We start from the raw sequence: 27882 nt of genomic DNA on the forward strand, positions 1-27882 counted from the left end.
GTGGGCATGTTTATGATGTGAGATAAAATACTATTTTTAGTATTAAAATGAAATGATTTGGGCTCATTGTAAACAAAATTTAAATTCGTTTTCCGCTGTAATTAATTAACCATAATCAAATTGCATTGTAATAACGATTAGGAGCTAAGGGCCCCACAAATACACCACCAGCTTCATATCTAAGCCCGAATCACCACGCTAATCATCACTCGTTCAAGCTCTTCTCGGTACTGATCCTGTCCCACCTGTTGCCATGCACACATATAAACACGACAACAGCCGGAAACTCCGGTGAGAATAACTTCCAGTATAAAACATGTATACATGCAATGCATAAGATCATATACAAAACATAAACCATGTATCAAGAACATGAATCATGATTTTATGACACATAGTGAATACAGATAAAAATCTTGACTCGACTCAAATCTAAGTCTAGGGATCCCGGTGTGAATAAGACGTAACAAATCTCCCACCTACTCTCCCAATCGGGGTGGTGGTACATCTTATTCCTAGACTTCGGTCCTTTCTGTATCGAACATCTACAATAGGAATCGATCTTCTCCTAAGCAATTCGATACCACCGAACATCTAGTAACTTGGCTGCTCTGCGAAGGACTCATCTATCTTAAGTGCATTTCTATAATTCAATAGACAAAATATAAACATCTCAAAGCATAAACAATCTAGTATGTGGTTTAGGGAAACTCCAGTCCAATCTGACTCGAGTCGTATCTCCCGGTTCAACATTGATTTTTTGGTGTTTGGTTGGATTAAATCAATCCCAATCTTCAAAACCTTCAATACGAATCTGAAAAACATGTATAAGATGCACTATATCAATCTTCAACTCAATGAATGAATACCGATATGAATCTCGATGCATTTCTACGGCATAACGGTGTAGTCTTGATAGACCGGCCACTTACATATCATAAGAGCAATATCACCAATTCATAGCAACAATGATATGCACATCATAACCCCAAAATTCTGTACAACTCATACCATATAAGCTGGAAAATTCATAACAATTGTCTACAATAACATTTCTTCGATCCGGTTTCGATTCTACTTATCTCAACATATCAATAACACATCATATAGCTCAAAATCTGATTTTCCCAACATGCTATTTCCAAATCAATGAAGAACATAATAAAACTTACATCCATTGGAAGTTAGTGACAAGAGGAGCAAGAATCTATACTCGGATCGGAATTCGGATAACCGGATTTATCACAATTCTATTACAACTATAGCATGAAGCTTGATGGAATTTCTAAATCTTTCTCTCGGTGTTTGCTGTTGTGATTCCTTAAGAATGAAGTACAATTCATATATATATCTTGCATGTAAGGGGAAAATGGCTTAACCTTAACACAACATGTCTCGCGCATACGCGCGACCATTCTCGGCGCATATGCGAGAGACACTATGTCTCGGCGCGTGCAAGTCTCGGCAGCTCGCACATATGCGCGCCCTCATTCGGCGCATATGCGTGAGGTCCTTCACAATTCTTCACAACTCTCGGATAACCTCACGCACATGCGCAGATCCATGTCGCGCATATGCGCAAGGTGCTCTGCCTGCCTTGCGCATATGCGCCCTGCCCGGTCGCGCATATGCGCGAGGTGTTCTGTCCTCGCACATAATTCGGTCTTCTTTTCATCTATCCCGGTCTGATATGTTTCCTCCATAATCACCTCAATTTATCCATAATTCATATTCGATTATGATAATCTAATTCTCGGGCCTTACAGAGGGCGGTTTCCCGGGATCGTCTCGGGAAGCGTTCTGAATGACGGGCTTGAATTGTTTGGGTCTAGGGTGCAATTTTCTTATTTTTCAAAATTTTGGGCAAAATTGATATTTTTGGAAAATTGTTCAATTTTTATTTTGTAAAATTAATTTTTAGAATATTAATTATTTTCTTGTAAAATAAATAAATAGAATATGATTTAAATTATTTATGGTAAAATAAGTTTTACAAGAAATCAATTATTGTTGATTTAATTGGAAATTAAATAAAGGAGTTTATTTAATTTATTAAATTCTTTAATAATTGTGGTGGTTAGTGATAAAATTATTAGATATATGATTTATCAATTAATTAAATTGTTTAATTAAATTGATGTTAATATTTGATATTAAATGCATGAAGGATGGTCGAGAGCCTTGACCAATGTGTTAGGTGTATGTTAGGATATTTTACTGTTTTATTCGTTTTTTTTAATATTTGATATTATTAAAGTGGGCCTGGTTTATGGCATGTTCCCACCCCCATGAGATGTATCCTTTATGTGCATGGCTATTTAAATGTAATCATTAGAAATAATGGGAGATCAAGACTGGAAGATGGTGGGCCCGATGAACGAGATAAAGACATGTAAAATATTGGAAGCTCTTGTAATAGTTGTATTTGTATCCCTTCATTCACCTAGGTTTTGGACCTGGATCCATGTATGGCTCACATGGATCTAATCGTGTCGGCGATCGATCATCCTTAGTTATTGTTGAATGTCGTATTATGATATATGTGATATATAGTAGTATGCATGTATGTATATTATTAAATAATATAGATGCATGAATCCGGCAAACATACAAACATGGCACACGATTTTTAAATTAAAATGATGGGACAATTTTGAAATTAAAATCCCTCATTTTGAATATGATTCAAAATTTATATCAAACCGAAAAAGTAAATTAAAAGAGTTTAATTTTTTCTTGCCTTCCATCAACCGTGGTTGCATGTTGATCGCTACCCGCGGATAGTGTCTGGCTCATATTATTGGGGAGGCCTGTACGCCGGAAAGCTGTGACTTCTACCGGACATATGATGTGAATTGAGTGAAACTCCCATGACTTCTGCTCATATTATTGGAGGAACTAATGGCGACCGTCTACTACAATTCAATATTGATGGGTCGATTTGACACCCGAAAATAAACGGCGTCATATTATTGGGTCCTTATTAAACGTGAGGCAAAACACGCGGAGGTTGCATAGGGATGCAATTGGATTCTACCTTTTAGAAATTATAATGGCTGATATTATTCGGGATTATAATTGGCTATTTGGACTCTACGTGCCCACTAAGGAAATACGATTTCCCTTTTTCATCAGAGGGTGGTGGAAATGTCAAAATAGTGGGAGGGAGATTTATAAAATAAAAATCCATATTTTAAATCTTAAAATTATTTTAAAATAATCAGCAACCATTATTCTATTTCCATATCAGTATATTTTTGATTTTGTCACGTAATTAATTTTTGTTATTAACAAGCTAACCGAATCTAATTTTCAAGACTGGTTGAAAAATTTGTTCTAAATTCGGAGAAAATGATATACCCACTAATGTCAGTCTTGTTGAACTGACAATGCATGCAAGATGGTAGGACCATAGTATGCAAGCTAAAGTGTGATGTGCTCGCTTCTATGTCAAATGAACTGTAGGGACAGTTTGAGGAATTTTGAATGCTGCTGACATTCGAATGCACGTGCAAGAGTTTCATGGTGCATGAAACTCATACGATGATGCACACTACTTTCAAGGAGCTCATGACTACACACATACAAGATGGGGCTCTAGCCCATGAACATGGTGTACATATGACTGTGCTTATTGAGAATGTGGTGGGCCTGGAATATGTGATTCCTAACGAGTTAATTGATAACATCAATTTATTGTTTTTCTCTTCCTCATTTGACGGGGTTATGGTGAACTTCAAGTTTAATAAGATATTTGATAGCCTTGAAGAGCTAGTCAATATGCTTATGACTTATGATATCACCATAAAATAAGAAAATTTGCTGGTTTTATGGGCCTTTCGTTGGACGAAAAATGACCCACAAGGTAAGGGAAAGAAATGTTCTGCCCCTCATAAGAAAAACAATCACAATAAGAGGCAAACTCTGAAAGACACTTAAAAGGCCTACAAAGCCCGATAAGTTAGAACATATTTATTTCACTGAATGAAGTCTGGACATAAGAAATTATATGTGCCAGAAATGTTCTGGAAATGATAAGTGAATGTCCAAGTAAACATGATTTCAACAACAAACAAAAGAAAGTTAGATGATCCAAATCCCACACAAATATGGCACGCTAGACTATGTCACATTTCCAAAGAAAGATGCACAAACTAGTGAAAGAAGGCATGTTTGACTTGTCATACATAAATTCTCTACCTGTTTGTGAGTCCTGTGTAAAAGGAAAAGCGACTAAGACTCCATTCGATGGAAACGTGGAATGTGCGCATGGTCTACTGGATTTGATCCACACAGACATTTGTGGCCCGCTAAGTGTTAGCACAGAATATGGGCAATCCTACTTCATTACCTTTACTGATGACAATTCGAGGTATGGGTATGTTTACGAAACACAAATGTGAAGCATTTGAAAGGTTCAAAGAATTCAGATCTGAAGTAGGACAACAGCTAGAAAGGAGTATTAAGACACTTCGATCTGATCGAGATTGAGAATACTTAAGTGCTAAATTTTTGGATTATCTAAAAGAGAATGAGATTCTCTCACAGTGGACTCCACCAGCAACACCACAATTGAATGGTGTTTCTGAATGTCGAAATCGAACCTTGATGGACATGGTTCGATCTATGATGGGATTCACTGAATTGCCTATATCGTTTTGGGGATTTGCGCTTAAAACTGCGACAATGTTGTTGAATAATGTCCATACAAAAGCAGTGGATAAAACGCCATATGAGATGTGGATGGGAAAAACTCCCAAATATTCTTACATGAGAATATGGGGATGTCCTGCTTACGTGAAGCAGACAAGGGAGAGAAATTGGATAGTAGATCCACTTTGTGCTACTTTGTAGGATATCCAAAGAATTCAGTTGGATATTATTTCTATCATCCCAACGAAGCAAAAGTGTTTGTTTCAAGAAATGCCACCTTTTTAGAAAGGGAATTTCTATTAGATAGAAAAGGCAAGATGATAGAACTTGAAGAAATTCAAGATACTCCCTCAACTATAGAAGTTGAACCCATTTCCCAAGAACCAGTAGTTGAAGTACAAGCTTCTAGAAGGTCTAATAGGGTTATTAGACCACCTGCAAAATATACGCTTCTTCATGAACAAGGCCATGATGAGTCTTGTGTTGGATGTGATCCAATGAATTTCAAAGAAGCAATATCTGATACTGATTCAACCAAATGGCTTGAAGCCATGCAGTCAGAAATGGACTCTATTTATTCAAACCAAGTTTGACTTTAGTGGATCCACCTGAGGGAATCGTTCCCATAGGATGCAAATGGATCTACAAAAGAAAGCTTGGGGCGGATGGGAAGGTAGTGATCTTCAAAACAAGACTGGTTGCAAAAGGTTATACTCAAAGGCAAGGAGTTGACTACGAGGAAACTTTTTCACCAGTTGCTATGTTTAAGTCCATTAGAATACTACTAGCCATAGCAGCATGGTATGACTATGAGATATGGCAAATGGATGTAAAGACTGCATTCCTCAATGGAGACATCAAAGAAGAAATTTATATGTCTCAACCTGAGGGATACACATCAGTAGGAAGTAAGCATAAGGTATGCAAACTTCAGAGGTCAATATATGGTCTCAAGCAGGCATCAAGGAGTTGGAACCTCAGATTTGATAGCACAACCAAAGAGTTTGGTTTTGCTAAGAATCCTGAGAAACCATGCGTGTACAAGAAAGTTAGTGGGAATGCAGTGACGTTCCTACTACTTTATGTTGATGATATCCTACTCATTGGGAATGATGTAGGATTACTGCAATCAATTAAAGTATGGTTGGCGAGTAAATTCTCCATGAAAGACATGGGTGAAGCATCCTATGTATTGAGAATACAAATCTATAGAGATAGATCAAAGAGGATGCTTGGGCTCACCCAAGCGACTTATATCGATACCATCCTGAAAAGATTCTCTATGGAAGAGTCCAAGAGAGGATACTTACTAATGTGTCATGGTGTTATTCTATCTAAGGCAATGTGCCCCAAGACTGATGAAGATATAGATGTGATGACACGTATTCCATATGTGTCAGCCATTGGTAGTATCATGTATGGTATGATATCAACGCGCCCTGATGTTGCTTACGCTCTAAGTGTTACAAGCAGATATCAGGCGAACCCTGGTCCAATGCATTGGAAGGCCGTGAAAGATATTCTTAAGTACTTGAGAAGGACTAAGAACTTGTTCATGGTCTATGGGGGTGGAGAATTGAAATTATAAGGCTACATTGATTCTAGCTTCCAATGTGACGTAGATGATTCGAAATCGACCTCTGGTTTTGTATTCATGCTTAATGGTGCGGCTGTCTCTTGGAAAAGTTCCAAGTAAGACACCGTTGCGGATTCAACCACTGAACCTGAATACATTGCTGCATCGGCTGCAGCCAAAGAGACAGTTTGGATGAGGAATTTTGTCCAAGAGTTGGGCGTCATTCCTAATAGACTTGATCCAGTCCCGGTGTACTGCGACAACACTGGTGCCATTGCGCAAGCAAGGGAACCAAGGTCTCATCAAAGATCCAAACATATACTGAGGAAGTTCCACATCATCCGGGAGATTGTGGGAAGAGGATACATATCAGTCGAAAGAGTTCCCTCTGCAGATAATGTTGTTGATCCACTGTAAGGCTCGAGACTTATTAGTCTTCGTTGATGTGATATTCGGAAGATATGAGTATGCATGACATGTAATGAGAGGCACTAAATGAGATTATGAAGTGTTGCATGAGATATAGACCGCACCCGCGCCTAAAGAAGGACAGCACCCGCGGTGCATAGGCAGAAAGTTGGATAGAATTACAGTAGCAACACCGCACCCCGCGGTTCCAGCGCCAGCGCACTCGCGGTGCAGCTACAGTAGGGTCACCGCACCCGCGGTGCAGAACTGACCGCACCTGCAGTCGACGTTTATGCAAATTGGGATGTACTGCCGAAGCTTGAGCGCAGCCGCGGTTCATGAACTACCGCACCCGCGGTCATGCGTGTTACTTGAAAAATATGACACTTGTCCCTCAACATGCATGATATATATATGAGGTGTTAGCATTCTTTCCTTCCCATTTCAGCAACCAGAGGACCGAGACCATTAGCAGGAAAGCTTCAAAGTTTCTTCCATTCTATAATTGGGTTTGTGCAAGATTTAGCCATCCAAACTTAAATCAAATTTCGGTTTTGAACTCCTCTCCTCAAGGGCTAGCTAAGGATGTAAGTTTCATTCATTTCCTGCATGATTTGAGATATTGTGATTGGGGAAATTGTGAATTTCACTAGATTATGTGTGATTGTGAAGTTGGTGATCGTATATTCGTAGTCGGATCGAAGAAATATTATCGTATGCAATGTTATGAAATTCCAGCGTAGTTATGATTGAACATGTTCAGATTTCAGAGTTTAGAGTGTGTTATGAAGAGAATGGTGAATTGTTGATATTGATTATATTGTGTTGATTTGATCGGTATCGAGAAACTACGCTGTTATGCCGTCGAAATGTACCGAGATTGAATATTGATGTGTACATGTATTGAATTGAGTTGTGTATTGATACATATACTCCTCGATATTGTCATTTCAGATTGATTGACATTGACAGATTCAGACTCCAGACTTTGACTTCGACGGACCGACGGAAAGAAATGTTTAAATCGATGTGAATTGGGAGATCGACTGGAGTTAGATTTAACTCGAGTTTTCCTAAACCACATACTTGTATGTTATTGTTTTCATACCTTTGTATGCTTTGTTTGAGTATGCTGATTTTATTGATGTGTGTAAAAGCAGTGGATAGCAGATAGCTATTGAGGGAGAGTCACTGACATAGGGGCTAGGTTTTGACAGAGCGATCACTGGCCTATTGCACATTGTCAAAATAGGATTGGCAGACATGCCAAGTCTTTGGCAGATCTTCCAAGACATTGGACGTTTGGTGTATCGATGTGCTTAAGAGACAGAGCAGCCTTTATTGCAGACTATTCGATACAGATCAGACCAAAGTCCAGGAATAGGGACTATCAATTACAACCACCGCGAATGTAAGAGATAGGTGGGAGACTTGTTACGTTCTTATTCATACCAGGATCCCTAGATGAGAGATGAGTCGAGTCTGAGCGATTGAGTCAGAGTCTTAGAATCACAGAGTGTGATTCAGAGTCTTTATTGATTCATATTTCTTATGATACATGTTCAGAGTATGAATTACTGTTTGATATCAATTTATGTTTTCAGATTATGATACATGTCTTGATATCTATTTCATGCTTTATTATATGTTGTTATATGAAATGCATGTATACATGATTTATTCTCACCGGAGTATCCGGCTGTTTTTTTTTTTTTGTATGTGTGCATGACAACAGGTGGGACAGGATCAGGGTCAAGAAGATGATGAGAGAAGATGAGTTAGAGTGGTGATTCCGGACTTATTGTAGACTTGGTTTAATACTTGAAATTTAGTAGTTGAACCTTAGACTAGTTTGAATAATTGTTGTACATGATTGTACTTTTATACTGAGATGTATATTAGTTAAATTCCATTACGTTCCGCACTTATATTTAAAAAAAATAAAAATTTTTAGACACTGTTTTATCTTAATTGATAATTAAATCCCAAAGATGATTAAGAAGATGATTAGCGTCCGGGTCCCCACAACAGGAGGTATCAGAGCGATAGATCCTTTAGATTGAGATAAAAGATTGAATGAGCGGGGTAGATTGAGTTTTCTTTCCTTGCTCGTGATTGCTAGCATGATTTATTGTTTAATACTTGATTTCTTGAATATCTGAATTGATTTGATAATATATATGATTGAGAATGAATCAAACCCGATTCTTGATCAGCTGTAAGAGGATCGGAGGAGGATTGAAACAGAACTGTTATATCTGGTTACTGATGATTTTGATAGTCAGATCTATCTCCTCGAGGAATCACAGAACATATAAGTATCTTGATTGATCAGATGGATGTGTCAGAAACTCTGATGGAAACGCAGTTACAGAGGTTCCAGTCATTTCAACCGCCGATTTTAAGGGGTACTGAGACGTTTATTGATTGCGAAAGTTGGCTAGATGATATAGAGATATTGTTTGATTCACTTGAGTATCCAGAGGAACGAAGAGTTAAACTGATTGGACATCAGTTACGCGAAGTCGCAAAGAGCTGGTGGATTGCAACCAAGGAAGTCTTAGAACAGCATGGTACAGTGATTTCTTGGAAGATCTTCAAAGTTGAATTCTATCGAAGGTTTTTCCCAGCTTCGTATCGAGAGGACAAGAAGGCAGAATTTGAAAATTTGAAACAGGGTCAACTAAACATTGCAGAATATGTTGCCCACTTTTCTACTTTGCTATGTTTTACTCCTCACGTGGTTGAGAATGATGAAGCTGTGATTGATCGTTTTATCAAGGGATTGAATCCTGAGATATTGACATTGATAAGTGTGAGCCGACCCTATACTTTTATTGATATTTTGAGTAAAGCTAAGAGAGCCGAAGCTAGTCTAATGAGACGGAAAGGAGCTTCGTTTGTACTTCCAACATTGAGACCACAGCAACCACCTCTCAGACTTGAGATTGGTGGTAGTAGTGGTGGAAAGAAAGATTATTTGGAAGTCAGAGGAAGACAGTTCAAGAGGTCTGGCAGCAGTTTGTCTGATTCCAGTGGTTCTAGCCAGAGTTATACTGGAGTTTATTGCAGCGCATGCGGAGGGAGACATCCCACAGAGCAATGCCAAGGAGTACTTGGTAGTTGAAACATTTGCAAACAACAAGGACACTTTGCTAGAGTATGTCCACAAAGAGATTCCCGAAGAATCCAGGGAATAGAAGCAGCTGGTGACAGTGATCGAGGAACAGACACAGGACACACCTGATGATAGCGTGGCAGGTACTGTTCTTTTATGATTATACTGCATAGGTATTGATATATACTAATGCATTCCCTACGATTATCTTTGACTAAGTTGCATTGAGATATGCTATATCTGTTGAGTCAGTTTGTACTGTAGTATTGATTCCCTTACTTTTTGGGAAAGAAAGATTGATATCAGAGATTTCTGTGAAATATTGTATACTACAGTAAGATGAGAATGAGGTCGAGTTAGATTATGATGCACTTGTGTTTCTGATTTGACTGCATTATTGATATTCATATGCTGAACAAGTACAGAACTATTGTAGATTCCTTCCAGAAAAATATAAGACTCGGACCAGATAGGGCTGATGAGTAGGAATTCCACGGTAAGGATTCTAGATATAGAATTCCTTTGATACCTGTATTGTTTATGACTCGATTGATACAGAAAGGAGCAGATGGTATCCTTATGTATTCAGTAGACATGCTGAAATCGAGCCTAGTATTGGCAGATTTGCCAAGTGATGTACGAGTTGGTTGACGTCTCCCTGGATAAGATTTTGGATTTGCTTTATATCAAGAAGATAGATTTCAGAATTGAATTGATACTAGGTACTGTTTGTATTTTAGAATTCAGTACAGAATGATATTGAATGTACAGCATGTCACTGACTGAATTTAAAGAATTGGAAGATCAGTGGAAGAGTACCGGCCATGAGTTACATTTGATTTAGTGTTTCTTTGTGGCATGTTTCAGTATGTTCAGAGATATTCTGATGATTTCATGCTCGTTGTATCTATGATATTTTGATATATTGCAGCATCTGATTGATTGAATCGAATATCTGAAGATTGTATTGAATACTCTGAGAATTGTGATTATTGTATATAGAAATTATTCAGATAAGAATCTTGCTTGAAACAGATTGTATTCAGAATAAGCGATATCTGAAGTTAATATATCTATTGATTGTGACACAGTTGAGATTGTGATCAGTGACTGAGAACGATACCAATATCAGAAAGATCAGAAATTTCAGAAATATCAGAAATTTATTTTGTCTGAGTTGGCAGATTATCTTATACGATTGTTGTTTTGTATCTGCTTGAGCATTGTTATTGTTCTAAAACAATATTTGAGACAGCTTATATTGTTTGAGGGCATATTATATTTGCAGATGATATATAGCAGTTGATCAGAACGACATGAAGACGTGATTGATTAGTCAGAATTGACAATATTGCCAGAAATTGTCGTTTTATGAATTTATTGAACTCACTAGATCAGTATAGATTAGTGATATTGTGAATCTGATTTGATAGTACTGTTATTCTGAGTCAGTGTTGGATACAGATTATTCAAACCGAATCAGAGCTGAATTCGAGAATTTCGGCAGTTCAGAGATTTAACCAGAATATTCAGAACTTAAATTCGATAAATCAGAGCAGAACATCGTTCAGAGTGGCAGATATGTGATTTCTACTGTATGAAAATGATTATCGTATGATGTCAAATGTGTCAGATTTGCACGACTGAATTTGATATCGATAGTCAGAACCGAATACCAGGTAGGTAATTTTTCTTTTAATTTATATTATTAACTGATTTGTTTGTACCAAATAGTTCGAAACGGAAATGACAGGTAGTGTCCGAAACGCACCGTAGTAGATTCGGTTTCATTTTGGTGAATGAGAATGTATAATATTCGAACAGATAGTTTTTGACATAGACAGATTAAATCAGTGGTGACAGAATTTGTACTGAAATGTTGACAGAATTTGTACTGAAATGTCTGAATCGCCAATAAATGAAGATAGAAAGATAGAAATCAGAAGAGTTATTACAGAATTGGTATATTTCTGACTAGACATGGGGAGTATAATTCGATGAATTTCGTAAGGAGATCACTATAATACTTTCCAGATTGTGATATAATATGATGGTGATTGACAGATTGTTCAATCTATATCTAGTAGTGGTACAAGATGACGTACACACATGACCAGATGACAAAGATCGATGTCAAAGAAATAGTCAGATTGACTTGAATGTGAAATAGATTATATCAGATTGTGAATTATTGTACGATAATAGTTATCAGATAACCAGATGGATAATGAAATAGTTACAGACGACCCATTGCACAGTAAGTACTGCAGATTTCTTTGATATAAGAATAATATCTCGGAGATACCTGAGATAGGAGCTGATACGGTCAGAGATATGACAAAGAAAATGTAGCTAATTCAGAAGAGAATGAAGATAGCTCAGACCAGACAGACTTAATATGCCGACGTCGAATGGTGACGGTTGGTAATTGAAGCCGAAGGTTGAGTAAATCCTTGACTGGGATAAACAGATTTGATAACAACCAATGATATTGATTTGGTATGAGTTGTTGATTGATATGTACGGATGTTGTATAGCCAGTATTGTGAGATTGATTCTGTCAGAGTTATTTCGAAGGGTATTATAATATTATGCTCTTGAATTATTAGTCCAATTTAGAATCACAGATCCGTACAAGAAAGATATTTCAGAATGAAGACTATTCTATTATTGAAAATACTGTAAGTTGACAGGGCATTAAAGAGACTATCTAAAATACAGAATTTGTCATGAGATTAAGATTTCAGAATGGATTCATTGAGATGAGTTTCTGATTTAAACTCTGTATACATTCCTTCTGATATGTTTGAATTGATTACTTGCGATTTCGAGGACGAAATCATTTCTTAGAGGGGGAGAAATGTAAGGCTTGAGATTTATTAATCTTCGTTGATTTGATATTCGGAAGATATGAGTATACAAGACATGTAATGAGAGGCATTAAATGAGATTGTGAAGTGTTGCATGAGATATAGACCGCACCCGCGCCTAAAGAAGGACAGCACCCGCGGTGCATAGGCAGAAAGTTGGATAGAATTACAGTAGCAACACCGCACCCGCGGTTCCAGCGCCAGCGCACTCGCGGTGCAGCTACAGTAGGGTCACCGCACCCGCGGTGCAGAACTGACCGCACCTGCAGTCGACGTTTATGCAAATTGGGATGTACTGCCGAAGCTTGAGCGCAGCCGCGGTTCATGAACTACCGCACCCGCGGTCATGCGTGTTACTTGAAAAATATGACACTTGTCCCTCAACATGCATGATATATATATGAGGTGTTAGCATTCTTTCCTTCCCATTTCAGCAACCAGAGGACCGAGACCATTAGCAGGAAAGCTTCAAAGTTTCTTCCATTCTATAATTGGGTTTGTGCAAGATTTAGCCATCCAAACTTAAATCAAATTTCGGTTTTGAACTCCTCTCCTCAAGGGCTAGCTAAGGATGTAAGTTTCATTCATTTCCTGCATGATTTGAGATATTGTGATTGGGGAAATTGTGAATTTCACTAGATTATGTGTGATTGTGAAGTTGGTGATCGTATATTCGTAGTCGGATCGAAGAAATATTATCGCATGCAATGTTATGAAATTCCAGCGTAGTTATGATTGAACATGTTCAGATTTCAGAGTTTAGAGTGTGTTATGAAGAGAATGGTGAATTGTTGATATTGATTATATTGTGTTGATTTGATCGGTATCGAGAAACTACGCTGTTATGCCGTCGAAATGTGCTGAGATTGAATATGGATGTGTACATGTATTGAATTGAGTTGTGTATTGATACATATACTCCTCGATATTGTCATTTCAGATTGATTGACATTGACAGATTCAGATTCCATACTTTGACTTCGACAGACCGACGGAAAGAAAGGTTTAAATCGATGTGAATTGGGAGATCGACTGGAGTTAGATTCAACTCGAGTTTCCCTAAATCACATACTTGTATGTTATTGTTTTCATACCTTTGTATGCTTTGTTTGAGTATACTGATTTGATTGATGTGTGTAAAAGCAGTGGATAGCAGATGACTATTAAGGGAGAGTCACTGACAGAGGGGCTAGGTTTTGACAGAGAGATCACTAGCCCATTGCACATTGTCAGAATAGGATTGGCAGACATGCCAAGTCTTTGGCAGATCTGCCAAAACATTGGACGTTTGGTGTATCGATGTGCTTAAGAGACAGAGCAGCCTTTATTGCAGACTATTCAATATAGATCAGACCAAAGTCCAGGAGTAGGGACGTATCAATTACAACCACCGCGAATGTAAGAGATAGGTGGGAGACTTGTTACGTTCTTATTCAGACCGAGATCCCTAGATGTGAGATGAGTCGAGTCTGAGCGATTGAGTCAGAGTCTTAGAATCACAGAGTGTGATTCAGAGTTTATTCTGATTCATATTTCTTAGGTGATACATGTTCAGAGTATGAATTATTGTTTGATATCAATTTATGATTTCAGATTATGATACATGTCTTGATATCTATTTCATGCTTTTATATATGCTGTTATATGAAATGCATGTATACATGATTTATACTTGGATTTATTCTCACATGAGTATCCGGCTGTTTTTTTTTTTTTTTTTTGTATGTGTGCATGACAACAGGTGGGACAGGATCGGGGTCAAGAAGATGATGAGAGAAGATGAGTTAGAGTGGTGATTCCGGACTTATTGTAGACTTGGTTTAATACTTGAAATTTAGTAGTTGAACCTTAGACTAGTTTGAATAATTGTTGTACATGATTGTACTTTTATACTGAGATGTATATTAGTTAAATTTCATTACGTTCCGCACTTATATTTAAAAAAAAATTAAAAATTTTTAGACCCTGTTTTATCTTAATTGATAATTAAATCCCAAAGATGATTAATAAGATGATTAGCGTCCGGGTCCCCACATCCACTTACAAAGCCCTTGCCAGGACCATTGTTTGAAAAGCATCGCGAAGCAATGCAATTAAGGGTAGTTGGCTCTAGGGCAAGTGGGAGATTGTTAGAGTAGATTCCCTGCAAGCCAACGTTTGGCTAGGGAATTTATTGACTAAAGTGAAATAAACAATTTTTATTTTAATATAATTTAAATTTTTATGGTTTTGTTATACTTTATCTGTATACCCATGCTAACAGCATAGGTAAAGTCCTTGATTATGCTTTAATACAAATGAATCGTAATTCGATGTTGAAACTCATTTGTAAACACTGCATATTCTAAATTCGTTCCTAGTCGATTCAGCCGCCTAAAACAGGGATAAAGGTCGCTTGAGCTCGAGACTAGCATCTGTGATGTTGTGTACTGCGTTTCTTGGTAAGAGCATAGAGATGTCCAAACATGCAGATGGGTAGTCATATGATGATTATACCGAACAACCCTCAATCGAACTTTCCAAGTGGTTATAAATTCATCGAGACGATAAGTCCGTGGTTATGATTGTACACCATTAGTCCTTACAACCCGGGACAACACTGAGTCTCTATATGCTAGGGCTTTGCTTTGACTCATTTACCGGCTCCAGGAGAGTCATCAGGTGGCGAGGGTGGGTACAGTTGCGACACATATAGGAGCCAGTGCATTGTAGTCGGGGATTCACCGCTCACCTACGGGTGTGGATATCCTATGTGATCTGATGTAATAATAATGCATGGAATCTCTGACCAGAGTATGAGATGTACGTTGGAGAAGGAGTTCTCCAATAGTACACGCGATGCCACTATTATAGTTATCACATAGTTATCGAATTATTATGAAACCCTCGATGAACCAATGGTTGCAGATTCGATCGGGATATATGAGATGAAGGGACCGTACTGTACGTTAATCATAATCGACTGGTTATTGCAGGCACTATCAGTGATACCTAGGGGATCATGGGGCGATGCTACTAGACGCTCTTACCATGATCCGATGGATGCAATCTGAAATGAGTTCTGACATTCTTGATCAAGGTGTTGATGAAAAGAATGGGGCTAACTAGGGTAAGCCCGAATAAAGGATTATGTCCTGAATCACAAAGAGTTGTGAACCCACAGCTAGCTGTATCCATGAACCATTGAGGGTCACACAAGCACTAGATTGTTTGTTCCCGTTGAGAAAATAAATTCAAGAAGTTGAATTTATATTATAATATAGTAAATTACAGGAGTTGAATTTATGATAATTAAATTTTGAGAAAAATAAATTCAAAGAAGTTGAATTTATGAGATAGTAAATTCAAAAAGTTGAATTTATAAAATTTAAGGATTTAATTTATTAAACTCAAAAATTGAGTTTATTAAATATTAAATTAAATATAGTGTGAATTATGTTTAATGGGCTTGTAGGAGTTCAAGTCCAACATACTAAATAATTAAAGTTTTTAATGGACTTTGATAGATTAATTAAACTAGTTGGACTAGTCCAATTAATTAATCAAGTCCATTAATTTTAATTATGGTAATTAGTTCATGGATTTTTTTTAAAATCAATTTTTGACCTAAAATCATAGCCTCCACTAATTTGGATTGTGAGATTTTGAGAATCACAACCATATTCCTCCAAATATTTAGTTTACTTAATTAATTAAATTAATTAAGTAAATGATAATTAAAGAAAGATTAATATTTCTTTATTCTCAAAATTATGCACAAGATGATTTCGAGAGTTTCAAGGAATTGCTATTCTTTCTTTCGGATTTTACAGCATACAATATTATTTTAGAATATTCAATTGACTTAATCAATTAAGTAAATTGAATATTAGAAAGAAAAAAAAAAGATTTTGATTCTCATAAAACGTGCAGAGGGCATCCGAAAGCTAAGATTTAATAGATTTCGGCTCTTCCATTAAAGATACTCTAAAAGGTTTTGAACAAAATTTTGTGTGTTCTATCTCTTCGCAAAATCTTCTATACTTTCTAATGCAAGTTAGAAGAGGAACAAGCAATCCGGTCGTGAACCTGATTCGAAGTTGATCGAAGAACGTTCGTAGGGATTTACAACAAGAGCTACGTCCGCTAATACCGGAGTAATTGGAGTCCAGAGATTTGATTCACAAAGGTATAATTTTAAACATTCTATGTATGTTTAATTCACGAAAACCATACGAGTGTCCAAAAGAATTATTTTGTTTTTCAAAATAAAATAAAAATTTTAAACTTCCGCTGCGTTTGGGCATGTAGAAAACCGAGATCCAACAATACTCACCCCCCTTACAACCCTTCCCAGATAAGCTTGAAGAAGAAATCGAAGAGGAAGAGTCGGAACAATTCTGGGGATGGTGAATGTTCGAGAATTAAATTAAGTCTAAGTTATTATTATTCAGTTTACGTTTCCGCATTTAACTCTGTCGTCTTTTTGAGATTTCGGTTTTGTAAAGCCAATGTTTATTTCATTGAAATTATGAATTATAAACTGGTTTCGGTTACATTTGTGAGGGCCCGTTATCCTAATCACGATTTATTAACATGCAATCTTGATTAATCAATAAACAGTGGAAAAGTGAATTAAAAATTTGCGTTTGGGCCTATAAAAATTTCGGCATGACCTTCCCGTAAATAGGACATACCAGAAAATCAAATACTTAAAATAAACAGCATGTGCCCTCAATAAACACAACAACATACACACGTGCCAGCCAGACACGATCATGACATATACAAACCAAAATATCATAGAGCCGACAAGGCTCGATAATACCATAATACGATCCTCCAAATATATACATAGAGTATCTGGGAGACAGCAACACCACGCAGTACCTAAATACAACTACGTCTACTCTCAAGGAGCTCTGGTACTTCCTGAGGCTTCCTCTCGAGCGCCTGAGGTCGAACCACCTGTACCACCTGTCATGTCCACACAAAAAGACACGACAGCTCCCTCTCGGGGGGTCAGTAACCCCAGTACGAGACATCAAGAAACACGATATATGACATAGAAATATAATGATGCCATGCATGAATGCAATGCATGAATAGGTGCAAGATATCAGGATATCAGGAGTCAAATGATCGATATCAACAATCATACATATATAATCGAGCTGGTCCACGACTCAGCGGACCATGCCTGGGATATGGCCCAGCCTCGAAGCCAGCAACTACCTAAGCCGGACCAAATCAAGGTAGCCAAACATCTCCAGAACACCATATCATATCATATATATAACAGATATCAACCGAAATATAACTGGATCTCAATAACAGATAGGCTCAATATGATATGTTCAATGGTGTTGATGTGTCTAACGAAAATAAAAGGTGTGTGAATCAAAGAAATATTTTATTTTATTTTGCACATCAATTACCAACTGATAATATGCAAGTCAGCATATAATATCACATAAATCAGCAAATAGCAAATAAATCATACACATGATCATCAGATGCCTCTGTCAGACATCGTGAAAATAACTGATCTCTACGTACCTTAACTAATTTACTAGTAACTTAAATTCTCAAGAGAGTCCTGGAATTGCCAACTCAGACAAATCACCTGAATATTAATTTAAATGGTCTTATTAACATATAAAAATTCTAGAACCATTTAAATTCACTAAAAATCCAATTTCAACAATTTAGGCATTTTAAATTCCTAAAATTTCAATATTCGACTAAAATGCCTAAAATCAATCGTTTTATTTTATTGTCGCAAATATTCTTTTTAGCTTTAAGTGACGCTAAACTAATATTTAAGCGACCGCGATAAATTCTAGGTTCACCAGATTATACCTCCAACTTGCACAATTCCGGAACCTACAACAATAACCCAATAATTAATCAATAATGATACAATATTTGAGTCGAAATTAAATTAAATTCTCATAGTCAAGAATTCGCACCGAGACAGCTAGTAATTCCAACAACAGTGACTAGAAATCGAGCCTAACCCGAAGCTAACCGGCAACAGGCGGCAAACTCGCCGGAGAAGATGACCGGAATCACGCAGAAAAACAGAGCCGACGGGTCGTTCTCGAAAATTTACAAAAGTAGTACCAAAAGAAAGCTTATGACATAAGGAACAAAACCCCTCAATCAATTTTTACTTTTGAGCGGTGGAACACGGCGATTTCAACGACGAAACCGACGACGTTTTCCGATGGGTTTTCAGAAAGCACGATTTTTCCTATCAGAAGTGGTATCAACGGAAAGCTTACGTCGAGAGCTTTCCAACCGTATATTTACTTGAATTTTTCGGCGACTGGTGCGACCACAATTGACGTTCAAAGGTGACGAAATGGTTGAACATGATTTCAGCAGAAAGTTACGGGAAGAATGGCGCACGGTTTCCAAGGAACGTTTGAGGATTATTATGATTCTTATTATTATTTCATATTATGTATATATATATATATATCTATAGGTGTGTGTGTGATAAATATCCTATATGTGTATCTTTTATCTTTTCGGGGTTCGAAATTTGATCCGGTCTATTTTATTTCAAATTTCGTGTGCTATAAAATTTAAATATGCATTTTAATATCATCTGTAAACCGATATTCTCTAATACATATTTTTAAACACACAATTTAATTATTTGACTTAATTATTTTAAATTCCTCAATTTAAAATAATTATTCTTAATTATCGTCAAATCACATATAATTAAATCGGATCATTACATTTCTCCCCCTCTAACAAAAGATTTCGTCCTCGAAATCGAAACACATAACACACCTTATATACAACCTAATCACACATCTACCACTGATAGTACATAGGAAAGTCAGAGTACATGGAATAATTTGTGATAGTTTCAAACAAGTGAGGCTACTCTTGACGTATTTTAGCTTCCAATTCCCATGTAGCCTCTTCAGTCCCATGTCTACTCCATTGTACCATAACCAGTGGAATCGTCTTGTTTCGAAGTTGCTTATCCTTTCGATTAAGAATCTGAATAAGATACTCAAAATAGCTAAGAGAACTGTCTAACTCCACATCCTCGGGTCGCAGAACATGAGATGGATCCGGCTCATACTTCCGCAGCATAGATACATGAAACACATCATGTATAGCAGACAAACTCTGCGGCAAGTCCAATCTATAAGCCAATATGCCGATCCTCTCAACAATAGTATACGGTCCAATATAACGTGGAGCTAACTTCCCTTTTCGCCCAAATCTCATCGTTCCACGAAATGGTGACACTTTCAAGAAAACTTGATCGCCAACCTGAAATTCTAAAGGCCTACGTCTTTTATTTGCGTAGCTAGCTTGACGATCCTGAGATGCTTTCATTCTTTTTCTAATCAAATTAATCTTTTCATTCATTTCTTCAACAAACTCGGGTTGTCCCAATGGTCTTTCTCAAACTTCATTCCAACATACGGGCGATCAACACCTTCTACCATACAAAGCTTCGAATGGTGCCATCCCAATAGTTGTTTGAAAACTATTATTGTAGGAGAATTCGACCAATGGTAAAGATTCTTGCCAGTTTCCACCAAAATCCATGACCACAAATCCTAACATATCTTCCAAAGTTTGTATAGTCCTCTCTGTCTGACCATCTGTTTGGGGATGATAAGTTGTACTCATTGCCAACTTAGTACCCAAAGCATTCTGAAGACTACTCCAAAACTTGGAAGCAAATCTAGGATCTCGGTCAGATAAAATAGATACCGGAACTCCATGTAATCGAATAACATTATCCACATATAATCGTGCCATTTTATTATAAGCATAAGTACGATCGTATGGAATAAAGTGTGCTGATTTGGACAATCTATCGACTATCACCCAGATTGCATCACAACCTCTATTTGATCTGGGCAAGTGAGTCACGAAATCCATTGCAATATGTTCCCAGTTCCATTGTGGTATTTCTAAACTATGTAACATACCTCCAGGTTTCATTCTTTCGGTTTTAGCCTGTTGGCATGTCAAACATTTCACTACAAATTCTTAAATATCTCTCTTCATCGCATCCCACCAGAAATATGGTTTCAGTATGTGGTACATTCTATGAGTACTAGGATGAACACTATGACGGCTGCAATGCGCCTCTTGAAGCAATGCTTCTCTCAATCCTGTGACATTTGGTACTACTAATCTGTTATTCATTCGTAAACAACCATCTGATGAGATATTGTATTTATCTGGGTTACCAGACAAAACCAGATATTTCTATTTTTGAACCTGTGAATCATTCTTTTGAGCTTTCTTGATCTTCGAAATAATCTTCGGCTCAAATTGTAAAGCAGAAACAATAAAATGATTGTCTTTCGGCTGAAAAGTCCAACCAGAAGTACATAAATCATCATAATTCTGCCATACATGGATAGATGCTATCATAACATCTTGATATTTCCGGCTTAATGCATCTGCAACTTGATTCATTTTTCCTGGCCGATACTGTATTTCACAGTCAAAATCCTTCAATAAATCTAACCATCGTCTCTGCCTCATATTCAGTTCTGATTGAGTAAACAGATATTTCAAACTCTTATGATCTGAGTAGATAATAAACTGCTCACCGTATAGATAATGTCGCCAAACTTTTAAAGCAAAAACAATGGCTGCTAGTTCAAGATCATGAACTGGATATCGGAATTCGTGTGTTTTCAATTGCCTTGAAGCATATGCAATAACTTTTCCATGTTGCATTAAAACACATCCCAAACCTCTTGATGATGCATCAGTACAAACCACAAATCCACCTGATCCAGATGGCAATGCCAACACTGGTGCTGTTGTCAGCTTCTCTTTCAATGTAAGAAAACTATTCTCACATTCATCTGACCAAATAAATCTTGCATCTTTCTTAGTCAGTTGGGTAATAGGTCGGGCAATCTGCGAAAATCCTTCAATGAATCGTCTATAATACCCAGCCAATCCCATAAAACTTCGAATCTCCGGTATATTGGTTGGTCTAGCCCAATTCAGGACTGCTTCAACTTTACTCGGATCTACAGATATACCTTGGGCTGATATCACGTGACCCAAAAATATCACGCTATCCATCCAAAATTCACACTTCGACAACTTAGCAATCAATTGAGAATCTCGAAGTGTTTGAAGAACCAATCGTAAATGCTCTTTATGTTCCCGTTTTGATCTCGAATACACCAGTATATCATCAATAAAGACATTAACAAATTTATCCAGAAAATTTCTGAACACTCTATTCATTAGATCCATAAACACTGCTGGTGCATTTGTTAAACCAAATGGCATTACTAGAAATTCATAATGCCCATATCTAGTTCTAAAAGCTGTTTTAGGAACATCCTCTTCTCTAACCCGAAGTTGATGGTAACCTGATCGAAGATCAATCTTTCAATAAACAGAATTTCCTTGAAGCTGATCAAACAAGTCATCAATTCTAGGCAGATGGTATTTATTTTTAACAGTTCAATTCTTTCAGTTCTGCAGGAGCAATTCTGTACGGCGCTCTAGAGATCGGCGCAGTACCCGGCATCAAGTCGATGCTAAAATCAATTTCTCTCTGCGGTGGAAAGCCTGGTATTTCTTCAGGAAAGACATCGGGAAATTCTTTCACTACTGGGATATCAGATAATTTCGGTTCTTTCTTGGTAGCATCCACAGCATAAACCATATATCCCTCATTTCCTAAAGATAATAATCTAAACATTTCCATCGCTGAGACTAACGGTATCTTAGCCTGTTATCCTTGACCATAAAAATTCCATTTGCTACCATAGTATGGCCTAAATCGTACTACACCATGAAAACAATCTACAGTGGCTCGATAACTAGATAGTGTGTCCATACCAATGATACAATCAAAATCATGCATCGGTAATACAATCAAGTTTGTGATCATAATGCTATCATCGAAATGCAACACACAATCTAACAAAATTTGCCCAGATGGAATAAATCAACCAGCTGGCGTAGACACAGATACAGTTTCATGAAATGGTGTGGTCCAAAGTTCATATTCATCAACATAATCGGATGCAATGAATGAATGAGATGCTCCAGTATCAAATAAAACTCGTGCAATATGATCGTAAATAAGGCAAGTACCTGCGATCACCCCGCCTGGAGCCTCTCTAGCCTGATCCTCGGTCAAAGCGTATACTCAGGCTTGTTGAGGACCCTGGAAAAAATGTGGCACATTACCCCTAAATGGTCGCTGAGATGAGTCACCTGGAAAACTACCTCTGGCATAAGGCAAGTGTTGTGGATGCATCTGTCCCTGTGCACGGCCCGGACAAACTCTGGCAAAATGCCCTGACTGACCACAAGTATGACATGAACCCCATACTCCACTACACTATGCAGTAGGATGTCTTCCTCCACATCGATCACAGTAAATCATGGGGTACTGTCCACCTGTCACACTTTGTGAACTGCTCGAACAAGAGGAACTGGACTAATATTTCTTTTTAAACTGTTTTCCTTTTGGTTTGAATTGTTTTTGTTTCTATTGGTATGACTAATGAGATGGGAAAGATGGTGTACCTGCTGGAAAATATGAACCACCAGTAGGCATTTGTGGAGCCTGTGGTTGTCTACCCCTTTTCAATCCAGCTTCAATTCCAATCGCCTTGTCCACAGCTTCGGCATAAGTTGTAGGCGATCCAGCCATAACCATAGCATGTATTTGGTAGTCCAGTCCTTCCAAAAATTTTGAAATTTTACCTTTTTCACTGACAGCCACGTGGGGTACATAAGTGAGAAGAGCAGAAAGTTGTCGAGCATATTCCTCAACAGACATATTGCCCTGAACTTGTCGATGAAATTCTTATTCTCTGGCTGAGTAGTAGGATGGTGGAACATATTCTTGGAGAAATTTAGCACGAAACACCTCCCAAGAGATCTGACTACCTGTTTGTTGCAGTACATTTGTAGTAGCCTCCCACCAACGCTGTGCACGATCCCGTAGTTGGAGGACTGCCATAGTTAACCTTATATCAGAATCATAATGTACTGTGTTGAACAGGAATTCCATGTGTTTCAACCATCCTTCTGCTCGATCACTGCCTTCATTTCCAAAGAATTTCGCAAGATGCATATTCTGAAATCGAGCTACAGCCAATTCCATTTCATCAACTCGGTGCACTAACTGTTCTACCTCTGCATCAGCTTTAGCGGCTATCTCTGCAGCAGGACGCCCGCGCCTACCTCGAGGAACTCTGTCATTTCCTCCTATATTTTGTGCCCCGGACTCCTGAGCCACTTCTTTTCCTTTTCCTTTATTTCCTCTAGTTGTCATTCTACTCTCAAAATATTCAATAACCTCAATGTAAGCCAAAACACTGAAATAAAACTCAAATGTATAGTCTACATGTCATATCCCTAAGATACTAACATGTAATTCATGCAATACAAGAGCAAGTAATTTCAAATAATCAAACACATGCGCACAAATATCTTGTGCCTAAACTCGAGTGTACTAACTCTAGTACGAGCGTATCCCAGTCTACGCTCTGATACCAACTGTGAGGGCCCGTTATCCTAATCACGATTTATTAACATGCAATCTTGATTAATCAGTAAATAGCGGAAAAGTGAATTAAAAATTTGCGTTTAGGCCTATAAAAATTTCGGCATGACCTTCCCGTAAATAGGACATACCAGAAAATCAAATACTCAAAATAAACAACATGTGCCCTCAATAAACACAACAGCATACACACGTGCCAGCCAGACAGGATCATGACATATACAAACCAAAATATCATAGAGCCGACAAGGCTCGATAATACCATAATACAATCCTCCAAATATATACATAGAGTATCTGGGAGACAGCAACACCACGCAGTACCTAAATACAACTGCGTCTACTCTCAAGGAGCTCTGGTACTTCCTGAGGCTTCCTCTCGAGCGCCTGAGGTCGAACTGCCTGTACCACCTGTCATGTCCACACACAAAAGACACGACAGCCCCCTCTCGGGGGTCAGTAATCCCAGTACGAGACATCAAGAAACCACGATATATGACATATAAATATAATGATGCCATGCATTAATGCAATGCATGAATAGGTGCAAGATATCAGGATATCAGGAGTCAAATGATCGATATCAACAATCATACATATATGCTCGAGCCGGTCCACGACTCAGCGGACCGTGCCTGGGATATGGCCCAGCCTCGAAGCCAGCAACTACCTAAGCCGGATCGAATCAAGGTAGCCAAACATCTCCAGAACATCATATCATATCATGTATATAACAGATCTCAACCGAAATATAACTGGATCTCAATAACAGATAGGCTCAATATGATATGTTCAGAGGTATTCATGTGTCTAACGAAAATAAAATGTGTGTGAACCTAAGAAATATTTTATTTTATTTTGCACATCAATTACCAACTGATAATATGCGAGTCAGCATATAATATCACATAAATCAGCAAATAGCAAATAAATCATACACAGGATCATCAGATGCCTCTGTCAGACATCGTGAAAATAACTGATCTCTACGTACCTTAACTAATTTAGCAGTAACTTAAATTCTCAAGAGAGTCCTGGAATTGCCAACTCAGACAAATCACCTGAATATTAATTTAAATGGTCTTATTATCATATAAAAATTCTAGAACCATTTAAATTCACTAAAAATCCAATTTCAACAATTTAGGCATTTTAAATTCCTAAAATTTCAATATTCGACTAAAATGCCTAAAATCAATCGTTTCTATTTTATCGTCGCAAATATTCTTTTTAGCTTTAAGTGACGGTAAACTAATATTTAAGCGACCGCGATAAATTCTAGGTTCACCAGATTAAACCTCCAACTTGCATAATTCCGAAGTCTACAACAATAACCCAATAATTAATCAATAATGATACAATATTTGAGTCGAAATTAAATTAAATTCACATAGGCAAGAATTCGCACCGAGACAGCTAGTAATTCCAACAACAGTGACTAGAAATCGAGCCTAACCCGGAGCTAACCGGCAACAGGCGGCAAACTCGCCGGAGAAGATGACCGGAATCACGCAGGAAAACAGAGCCGACGGTTCCTTCTCGAAAATTTACAAAAGTAGTACCAAAAGAAATCTTATGACATAAGAAACAAAACCCCTGAATCAATTTTTACTTTTGAGCGGCGGAACACGGCGATTTCAACGATGAAACCGGCGGCGTTTTCGATGGGTTTTCATAAGGCACGATTTTTCCTATCAAAAGTGGTATCAACGGAAAGCTTACGTCGAGAGCTTTCCAACCGTATATTTACTTGAATTTTTCGGCGATTGGTGCGACCACAATTGACGTTCAAAGGTGGCGAAATGGTTGAACATGATTTCAGCAGAAAGTTACGGGAAGAATGGCGCACGGTTTCCAAGGAAAGTTTGAGGATTATTATGCTTCTTATTATTATTTCATATTATGTATATATATATATATCTATAGGTGTGTGTAAATATCCTATATGTGTATCTTTTATCTTTTCGGGGTTCGAAATTTGATCCGGTCTATTTTATTTCAAATTTCGTGTGCTATAAAATTTAAATATGCATTTTAATATCGTCTGTAAACCGATATTCTCTAATACATATTTTTAAACACACAATTTAATTGTAATGCCCCGAAAATTTTAAGGTCCACGCAAACCACGCGCATGCAATTATTAAATTCTCTTGTATTTTAATTAAATGTTTTAATTGCATTAATTATGTTGTGCATAATTGCATGTTTAAAATATATTATTCTACATTATTGCATTAAAATGTATTTTTAAAGGTTATTCAAGTTGCGATCGAGGAACGGGGACCGAGGGCTGAAAAACAGAAAATGTTTTTATTAAATAATTGTTTTTAATTATTTAAAATATGGTTGATACTTTTTAGTATTTTTGAAAATAAAGGGGTTTTGAGGTGATTTTATACGCCGGGACTTAAATTTTATCGGTGTTGGTTTTTCAACTAAAATACGAACTTTTGGACAACCCGGCTAGTAAATTCACATATTTAATTAAAGGAAAACTTTGTTATTATTTTATTAAATCCTAATTAAAGCTAATGGGCTTAAATTTTGTTGCTTAATAGGCCTAAAGCCTACTTAGTAAATAAATTAGTATATAAAATATTAATTGATCACAAAACCCTACACTTTCTACTCAAACAATCGGCACTCAATTTATTTTCTGAAAAACTCTTTCCCAACCCCACAAACCCACGGCACACACCAAAACAAGCAAAAGGGAAGTTTTGAAATTGAAGGAAAATTCACCCAAGGTTTCTCGTCGCCGTTCTTCGCTTCGTCAACGGATATTCGTGCGTTAAAAACGCAAAGGCACGCCATAAATCTCATTTTCTCATCTATCGCACCATATTACATGTTTTAATTATGTTTGCATTGAAAATATGTTGATATTTTATGTATTTTCGTTTTTAGTCCATATCATGTCAAAAAACTCATGTTTTCATGATCCAAACTTATGATAACTTTGCATTAAGGGGCTGCCATGTTAGGGGCTTCATAGGGGATGTTTTTCCACTGGATTTAGAGTCCTTAAGGGCATGATCAAGGGCTGGACAGGACCATGTATCATGAGAAACGAAAATTTAGAGTCCTAGTGGGTTGGGACTCTTCGGCTAGGGTTCATTAGGACTCTCGGAGGCTTGCTGCTGTTAAGATCGTGACCAAGAGACTTAAGGGGAGGGTACGAGGGTCCTAAAGTGTTTGTGCAAGGGTTGGAAGCAACTGTGTAAGGGGCCGCACGGTGGAGGAACCCGAGAGGCTAGCCGCGGCCGAGCGCAAGGAAGAGAACCAAGCACGTCTTCGTGCATGGCTCGTGAGGACTGCTCTCAGAGGGTCTTAGAGGGTTCAGGTAGGGTTCTAGGAGGGTCTAACAGGGTCTGGATTAATTGATTAAGGGCTGGAACCAAAATAGGAGGAGTTAGAGTCCTATTAGGACTAGAACACCCATGCAGAAATATCAGCAGCTGCAGGGGCGGGTTCCAGGGATTTTGTGGGCTTGAATTGAGTTCACTAAGGCTTAGTTATGTTTTAGGATGCTTTGGTTAAAGTTTGGTAAGGTTTGGAGAAGTTTCGAGTCCATACGAGTCAAAACCGGGAAGTACGTCTAAGTTTAAAAACGAATTATGAAACACCTAGTTTAAGCTTTATAAAATTATGAAAAATTAGGTGTAAGCTTAAATAATTATTTGGGACATGTTATAGTCAATGAAATTAAGAAAATGTCAAAAACGGGAAA

The 27882-nt window shown here is 37.5% G+C and overlaps 2 long non-coding RNA genes across 2 annotated transcripts; both read right to left on the minus strand.

Moving 5' to 3' along the window:
• Positions 1-17181: 17181 nt before the first annotated feature.
• LOC142520810 (uncharacterized) lies at positions 17182-19068 on the minus strand. The gene is made up of 4 exons (XR_012813995.1): positions 18577-19068; positions 18467-18490; positions 18164-18230; positions 17182-17581 (listed from the first exon to the last, which is right to left on the minus strand). It is a non-coding gene; the product is annotated as an uncharacterized LOC142520810 (long non-coding RNA).
• Positions 19069-23923: 4855 nt separating this feature from the next.
• Positions 23924-25998, minus strand: LOC142520772 (uncharacterized). The gene is made up of 3 exons (XR_012813988.1): positions 25448-25998; positions 25144-25210; positions 23924-24560 (listed from the first exon to the last, which is right to left on the minus strand). It is a non-coding gene; the product is annotated as an uncharacterized LOC142520772 (long non-coding RNA).
• Positions 25999-27882: the final 1884 nt, after the last annotated feature.

Source organism: Primulina tabacum, chromosome 12 (genome assembly GCF_025594145.1).
Source record: "Primulina tabacum isolate GXHZ01 chromosome 12, ASM2559414v2, whole genome shotgun sequence".
Taxonomy (NCBI): Eukaryota; Viridiplantae; Streptophyta; class Magnoliopsida; order Lamiales; family Gesneriaceae; genus Primulina; species Primulina tabacum.